The 12,982-nt window shown below is 42.5% G+C and overlaps 1 protein-coding gene across 13 annotated transcripts in view; it reads left to right on the top strand.

Annotated features, from left to right (window-relative positions):
• The window catches only part of LOC147029178 (uncharacterized), a 48,813-nt gene that overhangs the window by 30,249 nt on the left and 5,582 nt on the right, over window positions 1–12,982 (top strand). The gene's annotated exons all lie outside the window — the stretch shown is intronic.

Below are 12,982 nucleotides of genomic sequence, written 5' to 3' on the forward strand. Positions count from 1 at the left end.
GAGAGAAACGACGAGATTGGAGACTGAGGAACAAGAGAGACAGTGGGAAAGGAAACAAAAATAACATGAATTTGAAATAGTCCAACTGAAGGAGAGAGCAAGGTTGGAGTACGCAGAGATGGTGAAAGAACAAGGAATGAAGCAGGAAAGGGAGATCAACCAATTGAGAGAAACGACGAGATTGGAAACTGAGGAACAAGAGAGACAGTGGGAGAGGAAACAAAAATAACATGAATTTGAAATTGACCAACTAAAGGAGAGAGAGAGGTTGGAGTACGCGGAGATGGTGAAAGAACAAGGAATGAAGCAGGAAAGTGAAATCAACCATTTGAGGGAAACGACGAGATTGGAGAAGGAAGAACAAGAGAGACAGTGGGAGAGGAAACAAAAATAACATGAATTTGAAATTGACCAACTAAAGGAGAGAGCGAGGTTGGAGTACGCGGAGATGGTGAAAGACCAAGGAATGAAGCAGGAAAGTGAAATCAACCATTTGAGGGAAACGACGAGATTGGAGAAGGAAGAACACGAGAGACAGTGGGAGAGGAAACAAAAAGAACATGAATTTGAAACTGACCAACAAAAGGAGAGAGCAAGGTTGGAGTTCGCGGAGATGGAAAAACTCCGGAAAGATAACGAACAACTCAAAAGGCTCAGAGAGGAAGAACGACTCAAATGGAAAAGAAAATGGAGCCAGGAAGTAGAAAAGCACAATAATATGGGATGTGTGACATCACCACAGGGAGGAAAGTTAGTGGTGTGGGACTTTATTGACATCACTCGTCGGATGAAACCACAAGTAGAGCAAACCCTGGTGAAGGAGACATTGAGGGAGCATACGGGGTTGTTGACGAATGAAACACATTTTGAGCAGGTCCAGCAGGTGGAGCAGACAGCCCCAGAGGAATGTGGCGAATCGATGATGAGCAACCTGCTGGAGAGAGAGAAGCGACCGGACCGAGGTGACTGAAACAAAGCAGGTACGTGGGCACATGCCTACATGGTGCGGATGATGAGCTTAAGTTCGGAATTGAATTTATGCTAATGAAGACTCTGTCCGATGGGGTGCACTTATGTGTGACCCCTGAATGTGTGTGGAGTGCCTGTGAACGAATGCTGTGAGCCCACAGTCCAGACTACAGCACCGGTGTGTGCTGCCAAGGCCGAAACGTGTGTAGGTACTCACGTGGCGGTTGGGGATGTAACCCTGGAATGCGAGGCAGGTAGTCAGTACGCAGGGAAGGTTGAATGGGTGGAAGGTCAACACATAACCTTGGAATGTGTGCAGCCTGCTTTGTGTGGGATTCCTTTGCGTGGAATGAGGTGACGTAGGAAATAGGTTAGAGGTGCAAGGGAAAATAGAAATGCCACCAGGACAGGACTTCACACAGGGGACAAAAACCATAATGGACAGCTCCACATGGGTTCTTACAGAGTTAGAGGTGCTGCATCCAGGAGCAGGCTTTAGAAATTGGATTTTAATTTCTCTATCAGCCTCACAGGAACTTTGGGGTGGAGGGCAGATGAGTAGCAAGTGGCACTGGCGTGTGTCACTTGGTCTTCAAACCTCTCAGAGCACACGAGGGGTTTGGCAAGCTGAGTGGGGTTTATCTGTCTTCAGGGAGTTGTGGAGAAGGGGGGAGGCCGCTTCACCGATTGGGGTTTACCTGATTTCCGTGAACCCTGGAGAAGAGGGGGAGGCCGCTCCCCCGATTGGGGTTTATCTAACTTTCACGAACCCTGGAGAAGAGGAGGGGGTAGACCACAACCCCAATTGAGACGTGACCCCTTTGAACCGTGGCGGAAAGGCGGCGGGGTCATGCAATGGGTACTGAGGGATTCGTTCCCTCACTTCCCTTCCAATGAGCCTAAGAAGCAGGCCATATTGGCATGTTAAAATTTTGATTGGAAATTACATCGAGAGTGATTGCGAATTGAGAGATGACAGAAGGGATGAGAGTGGCACGAGTGGATTTGGGTGATTATTGAAAAAATGGTGGAGACATCACAGGCAGAGTGTTAAATACACCTGAAACAAGTGGATGACAAGGGGTGGCTTGTTTGAGGAAAGACTGAAATGCCTGGTTGGAACCATGCAGAGGTTCCATGGGGCTGGTGAAGAGATTTTGATCTTTTGTTTGGATTGTTGGACATAAACGATTAGGGCAGGATGAAGGAGGCCAGCGGACAATGGACGTAGTGACAAATTGATTGGGGTTTGATAAAAAAAAGTGTATCAGTTAAATTTGATGACCAAGTGGGATCCGAGGGACTGGTGCGTTTTTGTTTTCACATAAAAGTGAAAGGTGTTGGATGGTGTTGTGGGTTGGGTGTGTTGCACTGTGGAATGAATGACTAAAGTGTTTGGGTGAATGGCGTGATTGTGCAAATGAGGAGAGTGAGTGTGAACAATGTACCCTGTCGGTAGGAGTCTCCGAACCAAGTTAGTGTAGGTTAGGGGGACTTCGAGGATTTGACATGGATTTTGGCTGCTGTTCCATTGTGCAGGTTAACTGTGAGGGGTAGGTGCAGGCCAAGGTATGGGGGTACTGGCTGGGAGTGTGACATGGTATTGTAAGTTGGTGAGTCGGGAAATACGGCACCAGGGCTTTGGGGGTTCCTGGCAGGTGAAGGCTGTCAGAGCTGCCAAGAGAGCACAGTAGGGTTTAGTGCCAGGAGAGCACAGTATGGGTGCTGGGAGAGCACAGTATGGGGGCTAGAGAGAGCCACCCCTTAGTTCGCAGCGCCAGAAGCACGCTCAGGTGAACCCCGAGGTCGCTGGGTGTTCTCCACCCCCGATTGGAAGCAGGCAACAAGGCCAAGTAGTAGTCACACCCCCCCAGCCAGCGAGTTATGCCAAGCACCACCAAATGGAAAAAGGCAAATAAGGGCCTTGCCCAGCTTTAAAAGAATGGAAGTGTGCCAGGTTGGGAAAAATTGGTCATGAGGATCATTCTTGCCATAGCAGGGTTTGTTGCATTGTCTAGAGCTTAAAGTAAATGGTATGATTCGATGAACTCTCCTCCGCACCATTCATGTGTGACACCTGGAGCGAGTAGAATTGATGGGAAAATTTGTAAGCAAGGGCCAGGCTAGGTCACCCTCTCCAAGTGCCAGAGAGGCCACCAGTATGTCATAAGCACACACCCAGGAAGATAACGTTGAGTAAGAAACACACCATGCTGTCTGTAAAAGAAGAAAAAAAAGAGAAAGAAAGAAAGAAAAAAAAGAGAACTTAACTAAAACAAGTCCTGCCAAAACAAGTCAGGCAAGGAAGGTGAAGGGAACACTCCATCTCACCTGGTCTGAAGTCATCACAGCCTCTTACGTCCTCGAGAACATCTCCAAACTGCATTTGCTACCATCGATATCACCGTGCCACCATTGCTGTGCCATCTGCTGTCCAATGCAGGGCTTGTTGCCTGCTGCTGCTTGTGAGTAGGGCATAAGGGCCTAAGCATTTTTGTGGGCCGTTGCGGCCGAAGATTCATGCCATTTTGTGGGCTCAGTGGGCCGAAGAACTCTTTGTGAGATTTGGCCACTGGGCCGACTGAACTCACCTGGTGAGAGGCCAATAAGGCCACGAAGTAAGGAAACCCTCAGGGGTGAATGGCCAATACTGCCGGGAGGGGGCATGAAGGAAAAAACACGTTAAAGAACTTTGAACCTTTGAATGTCCTTCTCCTGTGCAAATATTGATGTTAAAAGTAAAATAGAATGCCCTCCCGTTCAAATCCATAATTAGAATGTGAAGTAGTGTGCATAGAGTGTGAATTTGTTTGTTAGATTCGTGATCCAACACACTAGGATAGTGACATCTTACTGTGTCACTTTCGTTTTTGGAGTTAAGTGCTTCCCATGTTGTGGGTTAGAGTAAATGGGAGATCTGTGCTGTACGTAAGACAGGGCCATTACCGTGGGCTGCCCCAGATGGAGGCTCAGGAAAAAGGTGGGGGTAGTGTTGCGGAAATGGCCCTTTGTGTGTTATTAAATATAGGATTTGCCCAGATCACCCCATTAAATGCATGTTTAGCCAGGTTTTTCGGTAATTGGATGTTACATGTGTGTCGGGAGGTGTAGCGAGCTGTTCATTGTTCGTGCAGTGGTGGTGTACCGAGAGGTTCTTCTTCTTCCTTCCCCTCTCCGGACAATAGGCCCCGCTTAGCGCTCTGAGAGGGAGTGGCCTAGAGAAGTGAGCACCGGAAAGGGTGGTGGAACTGAGAGCGCCGAGGTGGTGCGATCGGCTGTACAAGGGACGGCTGTGTCTGTTTGCGATCGGCTTTCGTGAAGAGCGAGCCGAAAGGTCAGGTCAGGTATGGGAGCATGTGCCAGAACAGCACGTCGCTGCGTCCACTTTCCGCCGGTACTCCAGGGGCCTCCGTCTGGCCATCCCCCAGGCACATGCCAGGCCCATCCCCATCTCCTTGAGATGATGGTCAACCTGTTGCAACCATGAGGCATGTGGTCGACCCACTGGCCTCCTCCACTCATGAGACTCCCTCGCTGAGAGAATCTGGTGAGCAGGATCAGAGTCAGGAAAACGAGCCACATTTCCATACAGCCGCAACTGACGCTCACGGACTATGCAAGTAACAAATCTCATCCGAGTCTCTCTCAGCAACCGCTCGTTGGACACAAAATCTGACCAGCGATAGCCAAGGATTCTCCGAAGAGACCTGGTACCAAAGGAATTAAGTCTCCGTCTCAGATCCTTGGTCAGAGTCCAAGTCTCGCACCCATAGAGCAAGACTGGAAGTACCAAGGACCTGAAGACTCGGACTTTCGTCCTCCCGCACAGGTACCGGCAGCGCCACACCCCATGATCCAGTGAATCCATGACCCCCAGGCTCGACCCAGACGTCTATTGACCTCTGACTCGCAGCCAGCAGAGACATGAATATCACTGCCAAGGTAAGTGAATCTCTCCATGACCTCAACATCCTCACCACAAACAGACACAGACAGGACAGCAGCATCCAAGATGTCACCGAAAGTCTGGATCTTAGTTTTGACCCAAGAAACCCGTAATCCCAACGGCTCCGACTCCTCATTCAGCACCTCGAGGGCCCCCAAGAGGATGTCTAAAGTCTCCGCAAAGATGACTGCATCATCTGCAAAGTCAAGGTCCGAGATCTTGACATTCCCAAATGACGCACCGCAACTTGATCTCTCCGACATCCTCCCTAGAATCCAGTCCATACAAGTGCTGAAAAGTGTGGGGGCAAGTACACATCCCTGACGAACTCCAGTAACAACTGGAAATAAGTCAGAGATGGTACCACCACACTTCACAGCACTCTCAGTACCAGAGTAGAGTTCAGACATCAGATCGATCAGTTTTGGTGGCACCCCACGAAGACCAAGAATCCTCCAGAGGACATCCCGATTCACTGAATCGAACGCTTTACAGAGATCAACATAGGCTGCAAGCAACCCCTGCCGAAACTCTCGTCTGCGTTCGGTGAGGACACGAAGTGCAAGGATACGGTCAATCGTTGACCTCTTTGGTGTAAAGCCTGACTGCTCTGGACACTGGTGCTCAAGCAGATGGTGGTGAACCCTATCGAGAATTATCCGAGCAAAGACCTTGCCCGGCACTGAGAGCAGCGTCACCCCTCGGTAGTTGTTGCAGTCTTGGCGATCACCCTTCCCTTTCCAGAGAGGGACAACAAGGCCCCTCTTCCAGTCAGTTGGGATGATGCTGTGTTCCAGGCAGAGCACAAAACTGCATGCAACGACACGAGTGCAGCATTTCCACCAGCCTTGAGAAGTTCGGCATGGATGCCACAGATCCCTGGAGCTTTGCCCCGTTTCAACTGGTTCACCGCAGCCCGTGTTTCCACAAGCGATGGTGGACCACAGTTGATTCGAGGGTCAGCAACAGGGATTGTAACACCCTTGACGTCCAACTCGACAGTTGGGGGATCTGCCTGGTACAACCGCTCAAAGTATTATTTTTGTAAATAATAAACACATTTTAAAATGTATTTATTCTGAAAATCATTAAGTTCTTCAAGCATGTTGCAGACTTGTTTACCAACAATGCAAGTCAGTGTTTTTTTTTGATACACACATGGTGTTAATACCATATACATGTGTTATGATCCGGCAGCGCAATTCCCAGCGAGGCGTGAGTACTGAGGCGGCGCGGCATTGTGCTTTAGGCGCGCGCTGTTGTAGCTACTGTTGGAAATGTGAAGAATTTTTTTTTTGACGCACAGGGTGAAAAATCGATGTGCGCGCTGACCAGAGACCAGAAATATATAATTATTGTTTGGCCTTATCACTGGTGTTAGTCTTTCGACATCTTGGCGTATTGATTTCGTTATTCAAAAAAGCTTCACGTCTGGTCGGCCTCAAAGTAAAAGTGTCGTCAGTATTCCGTTGAATATATCAAGTATCGATTCATTCCATCCCCGATGAACACGCAGTTACTGATGTGTTTGTTGTGTGGCATCACGCTGTCCAATGAAGCAATGAAACCATCTCGACTGAGCGAGCACCTGAGTAAAAAGCCCAGTGATGAGGCTCGCGCAGAGGTCAGCTATTTCCAATCGCTGAAAGAGAAATTTGAGAAGCGATCCACGGTAACGACAATGTTCAAAGCCAGCCAAAAGCTCATGGATAAAGGACAGGAAGCATCGTATAAGTTGTCATTGCTCATCGCCAGATCTGGAAAACCGTATTCAATCGGCGAACAGTTGATCAAACCGGCTGTTGGGGAAGTGATAAAAACTGTTATGGGCCAGGATCCGTATCCAGTTCTCTCGTCGATTGCGCTCAGCAATGATTCCGTGGCCAGGCGGATTGATGAAATGTCATCAGATGTAGAAGATAAGCTGTGTTGTGAGCTGAGAAGCACGCACTTCGCCATCCAGCTGGATGAGTCCACTTTGCGTGACAGTGAAGCTCTGTTACTCTGCTACGTTCACTTCATCCGTGATCAGGAAATGGTGGAAGAATTGTTGTTTGCCCGCTCTCTCCAGACCGATACGAAGGGTTCTTCCATCTTCCAAATATTGGAGAAGTACTTTACTGATAAGAACATACTGATGCAGAACACTCTCGCTTGCGCGACGGATGGGGAACCAGCGATGGTTGGCTGCCAGCGTGGTTTTATTGCGCTTCTGAAGAACCAGGTACCGTCCGTGTTCGCCATTCACTGTGTCGTGCACTGCCAGCATCTTGTAGCAAAAGCTCTCAGCACCAGACTTCATACATCACTCCAAATAGTAATCAAAGCAGTGAATAAAATCAAGGTGTCGTCTCTGCATGATCGGCTGTTTTGTCAGCTTTGCCAGGAGAATGATGAACCATTCGAGAGGCTCTTGTTGCATACCGAAGTTCGATGGTTGTCCAAAGGCACTTGTTTGACCCGTTTCCATGCCCTCTTCTCGACAGTGGTCAAGTTTCTGTCGGAAATTGATACAGAGTTATCGGAGAAAGTGAATGTGATTGAGCATGATGTGGCTTATCTCGCGGACATATTCAGTATACTGAATGATGTCAACAAACAACTCCAGGGTGACCATATGATGCTGATTAAAGCAAAGAAAGGGATCGGCACGTTCGTAACCAAGGCGACTCTGCACAGGGAAACCCTCGGCCGCAGAGGTAAGTACTTCTTTCCCCGGTTTGCAAAGGAAACTGCTGTTTCTGATGAAGAGCTTCTTGTTTATTGCAATCACCTTGAGAAGATTCATGGAGATATGGAGCAACGTTTCAGACATGCTAGAACTGTTGGTGCCAGCATGGGTGATCAACCCATTCAAATGTGACATTCGAGATGTGAAGCGCGAATTACAGGACAAAATTATCAACTTGTGGAATGATGATGAGGCGAAGGCAAGATTCTCGCAGCATGAATACGCCAAATTCTGGATTCTGGAACGGGGCGAATACCCTGCAATGTGGACAGAGGCATAACTGCTGCTGATGGCGTTCCCCACATCATACCTCGTTGAAAGAGGGTTCAGCGCCATGATGGTGCTGCTGACCAAGTATCGAAACTGCCTTCACATTACCAAGAGGGGCGATCTGCGTCTCTACCTCACTGAGATGGAGCCAGACATTTGTAATCTCGCAACGAGTCACCAGGCCCACCCTTCACACGAACGGTATTTGGGCCTGTGATAACAGATTCCCAGTTTGCCACACATGGACCTGTTCTGCTGAAACATTGTAGGTAGTGCAAAATAAAATAAAAAAGTAAAGGAAAAGTAAAGTAAAATAAAGTAAAATATTATTCAGAAAATATTTGGCTTCTGTTATTTTTGCTTCCGATCGACATAAATTTGGACTATCCTATTGCCCACTGTGTGTCCGACCATGAATGATAGGACTCGGGGGCATTGGGCCGGTCCAAGAGGGCAGAAGGGGCGGTAGTCAAAAAAAGTTTGAGAACCACTGTGTTAAAGTCTATTGCAACCTTGCAACAACTTCCCAAATCAGCCATGAGAATGATTTCAATACGTTCTTCTTTTGACAAAGGCATTCTTGAAGGGAATTTGAAAAAAAAGAAGAGATAAGCGATGTATGAAGAATTTCGGGAGACATTTTGCTGAAAGTGTTAATTTTCCCGATGTATGGAGACTTTTGGGACACCCTGTAGATACAGATGGAAATGGTTTTTTTTTTCCAAAAATCAAATACGAATCATTATTCAACTGAAGATTTGGAAGATTATGAGAGTGATGATAGCATCTTTGTTGGAACAGAAGACAGTTATGATACTGAGGGTTTGTGTTAAAACGATAGTTATGAAAGTAGTTTCATAGATTATTGTGAAAGCACCAATGAAAGAACTGAAGATGATACCTAAGATGAATTTTGTTTGAAGTAAAGTTTTACTTTATAAATATGAAAAGTACACTAGATCTTGAGCCTCTTGAATTCCCTGATTCTCCATGTGATAAATTTGAGAATTGCCCTGCATGTGATAGAGTCGGATTAAACAGAATTAGAAGTCCATAAACAATGTATATTCTGTGATTATCTTAGAATTAATGAAAATAAAAAAAGAATATAACTGTTTCAAAATTACATCAAAAATGAATTACTTTGCAAGATTAACAAGATAAATGAATGTGAAGTATGAGGGTGATAATACACCTTTTCTTACAAGAGAAGAGACCGAACAAATGATGGTAATGTTTCACGGATTGATGATTTATATTATTAACGATTGTCATTTTCAGGGAAATATCAACACAAGATATTGTATAAATAAAATAATGGATTATCTTGAAATTAAACCTGAACTGAGGATAAAACAGAGTTTCTAAAAAAGCCAATAAAAAATTAAATAACATGTTTTCCAAATATATAAATAAATGATTTTTTACCCATTTGGGAAAATAAGATATAATGTAACAACCATAAAAATCTTCCAAACTCATTAAGATCTCACAGTTGGTTCAAGTGGATGTGGAAAAACCTGCCTGCTTTTAAAGATGCTCCTCACTCCTAACTTTTGAGATCATGATAATATAATAATTTTCACAAAGTCAAGTTTTCAACCTGAGTATCAACTACTCTCACAAGGTTTTAATGTGGGTCTTCGAAAAGAAGATATAATCGGTTTATTTAAACTTCAAAACAAACGGAATGATTATAACATTGAAGATATAATACAACTATTTTGTGAGGCATAGAAATGTAAAAAGAAATCAAAACCTATAACTTGTATTCTTAGTGATAATTCGGATGATATACCTTCACCCCAAGATTTGGATAAATCAAAAAAGAACCTCGTTATCTTTACTGATTGTGTTAATGAGAGAAACCAAACAGTAATGGACAGCTACTACACAAGAGGGAGATATTCTTCTTGTAATTGTATTTATCTTAGTCAATCATACTTTCAACTCTCTCGTCGCTCAATGAGAAACAATGCTCATACTTTTATTTTATTCAAGTTAAATTCAATAACGATAAACAATTTTTGGAGAGACAATTGTTCCACATTATGCAGTAAAAAGGAATTTGGGGATTATATGAAGCACACGACTGAAAAATATAAATATATTGTTGTGAAACAAGATTAGATATTAAGGTCCGGATATATTTTTTATTTTATAAACAATTACATATATAAATGGCAACTATTTTTTTTAATCTTGTGGGTATATCTGCTTCTGGAAAAAAAAACTTTCATAAATCAGGGTTTTTGAATAGTAAAAATGAAAATATTGTGAGTTAAAAAAAAACACCATGTGATTCATATTGTATCTACAACAACCAGAGCAATGCGACCAGGAGAAGTCGAAGGTGAAGATTATTACTACATTTCAGTCGAGGAACATATGCAATTGAGGAACGAAGGTCAAATATTTGAGGAGGTCTCTCTTGGTACAACAAAATATTCACATTGTAAGAGTGAGTGAAAGAAACTAAAATCAATCTCTACATTTGTATGTTCCTGGGTGGTCTTGGGATATGAGAAACTAATCCAGAAGGAATGAGACAAATTATTAAACATTTGAGTGGTAATGGAGAGAAGATTTTATCATTTGGTTTTGATGTTGAGGAAGAAACTCAATGCAGACGTATGAAAAGCAGAGATGCAAGTATTGGTGAAGAAGAAATTACAACTCTTATTAATGTTAATAAGGAATTTGATGAAATACTTAAAGAAAAGGATTTATTTGAACACATCGACTTGGATGATGAAGAAAAGGAAAATTTCCCTGTTGATCTTTACAATTCATTAAATGATATTTTCCAATAAATAAACGGATGCGAAAGAAAGAGCAAGAAGATTTATGGAACATCAATAGTTTGTTTCAAAAGTTGTAAAACAACAGGAAGACAGAAAGAAGAAACGCAGACAGAAACTCACGGGTGAAGAAGCATTTGAAAGAAAACAAGAGAGAAATTTTAACCACTTTTAAAAACTTCCCAACAAAAAATTATGGATGCTTCCACAGTTCCCACAATAGAATATACTCCTAAAAAACTTCAAATGTTAAAAGATTTCAGTCAAATGATGGAGGAAGAATTGGAGAATATTGGAGAATAACAAGATGATGATGAAGGATTATTTCAACAACTGGAAGAGATAAATCAACCCCCTGATTATATTGTGAAGGCTCTTCAAAACAATGAATATTCAGCCAATTTAAAAACCACATCAGGTCTCCTTCCAACAGAACAACCAGCAATATTCCATATTCTTCAAGAAAAGGGATTGATATTTAATGATGATTTAAGGTTCTTGAGTTCTGTTCAACCACCTGTTAAATTAACTCCGAGATTAATGTTTCTTCTCACAAAAGATGGAAGACAAGGTTCAACTGTGAGGGATGAATCAAAGTATGTATTTATATACCATTGGATATGGAAAATAAGGATGAGAGAGCAGAAATTGATTTGCTGGACTCTCTTAATTATAGGGTCAATATACCTGGTTAAAGTCGGAAGAATGAGAAGGAGAAACACATTATTCAGGCTTTATGTCGGCTTGGTTCAGGTGTTAGTTTTTTTTCCAAATGACCCATCACAATTACTTAATAGACTGTTATTGCTGTTGGGTCGTAAGAAGGCTAGAAATAACATTTGTTTCAATGAAGCATCAGCCATTTTAGAGCAGTTGATGAACATGAAAATAATTAATAAATGTCGATACAAAAATATTTTATTCCATATTAAATAAGATGAGAAGCACAATCCTTAGTTTTAATTTCACAACTAGCGACCAAACCTGTTCATTCCCATACCCACAACAACTTGACGCAACAAAAGAATATGAGGCATCTTTATTGTCCATGGAAACTTTTAATACCTTGTTTAATATCACCGAGAAAAATGCTAAGTTTAGTTGTAATCCAGGAAGTGGAAACAAAACGATAACATTTTCACCCGGAGCATATGAAATTTGTCAAATATCTTCTGAAATTGCTCACCTTATGAAATAACAGGGTGATGAACCAAAAAATATTGTTTTCGGTATTCAAAAAAATCCTTCAAAATCAGCAATTAAACTTAAAAATAATGACAAGGTTGATTTCACAATTGATAATTCATTTAGAGTTATTGGGTTTCTCCTCAAAAAAAGATTAAACTAATGGGACGTTTTACAGTGATAATGTCATTCACATATCCTCAGGCACAAATTGGGTATTAAGTCACTGTTATTTGATTGACGGTGCTTATAATAATGGAATAAGAACAAATACAATATTTTCATTCAGTGTATACTCAACCCAGTTGGTTATAAATTCAATATGGAACTCAAAAATCTGTTTTATCTTCCCGTGTCTGGAAAAACCATATACAGAGTAAATTTTAGGATAATTTTACGATATCTGGTTCCCCAAGAACAACAGAAAACAATTCAAATACTTGGGTCAGGGTTTCAAAAGTTTTAACATATTTTTTCTGAAGTAAATCCAAGTATGGAAGCAATTGATTGTATCTATGATTTGGATAATACCATTGTCATCTCAAAGTATACGAAAAATGAAGACTACTTCAAGGTAAATGCCAGAACTGGAACAGACTGGAATACAAATATAACAAAAAGTTTTGAAATTAATAATCAATAAACTTATTTGAATCTCGCCGAAAGTTATTGTTGTGTAAATTTACATTCACTCAGGCTGCGAATAACACAAGCGCTACACTCATAAATGATATCTTTTGGAAAGTTTTTGATGGTGTTCATTTGTATATTGGAACACAAGAAGTTGAAGCGGTTGATTTTGTCTCTGCTACATCTGAAATGTTGAAATTTACACTATATTCATTTCATGATAGAATGGGAAAGGGAGCTGTCGAAGATTTTGTTCCTGATATGGCAACGGGAACAAACACAGACCCTGAATATAGTGAAAGAAAAGGAATGTATACTGATACAAAAGCAGGTCATAGTTTTACTGTGGCAGATCCTCTTAAAGGTATATTTGGATTTTGTGATCATGATAAAGTTCTGCATGGACTTAAAATTAGATTTCAACTGCAAAGGAATGACAATGAATATGGA

The sequence above is a fragment of the Eptatretus burgeri genome, chromosome 4 (genome assembly GCF_056783735.1).
Source record: "Eptatretus burgeri isolate ZD-2024b chromosome 4, Ebu_testis_v1, whole genome shotgun sequence".
In the NCBI taxonomy this organism is placed as follows: Eukaryota; Metazoa; Chordata; class Myxini; order Myxiniformes; family Myxinidae; genus Eptatretus; species Eptatretus burgeri.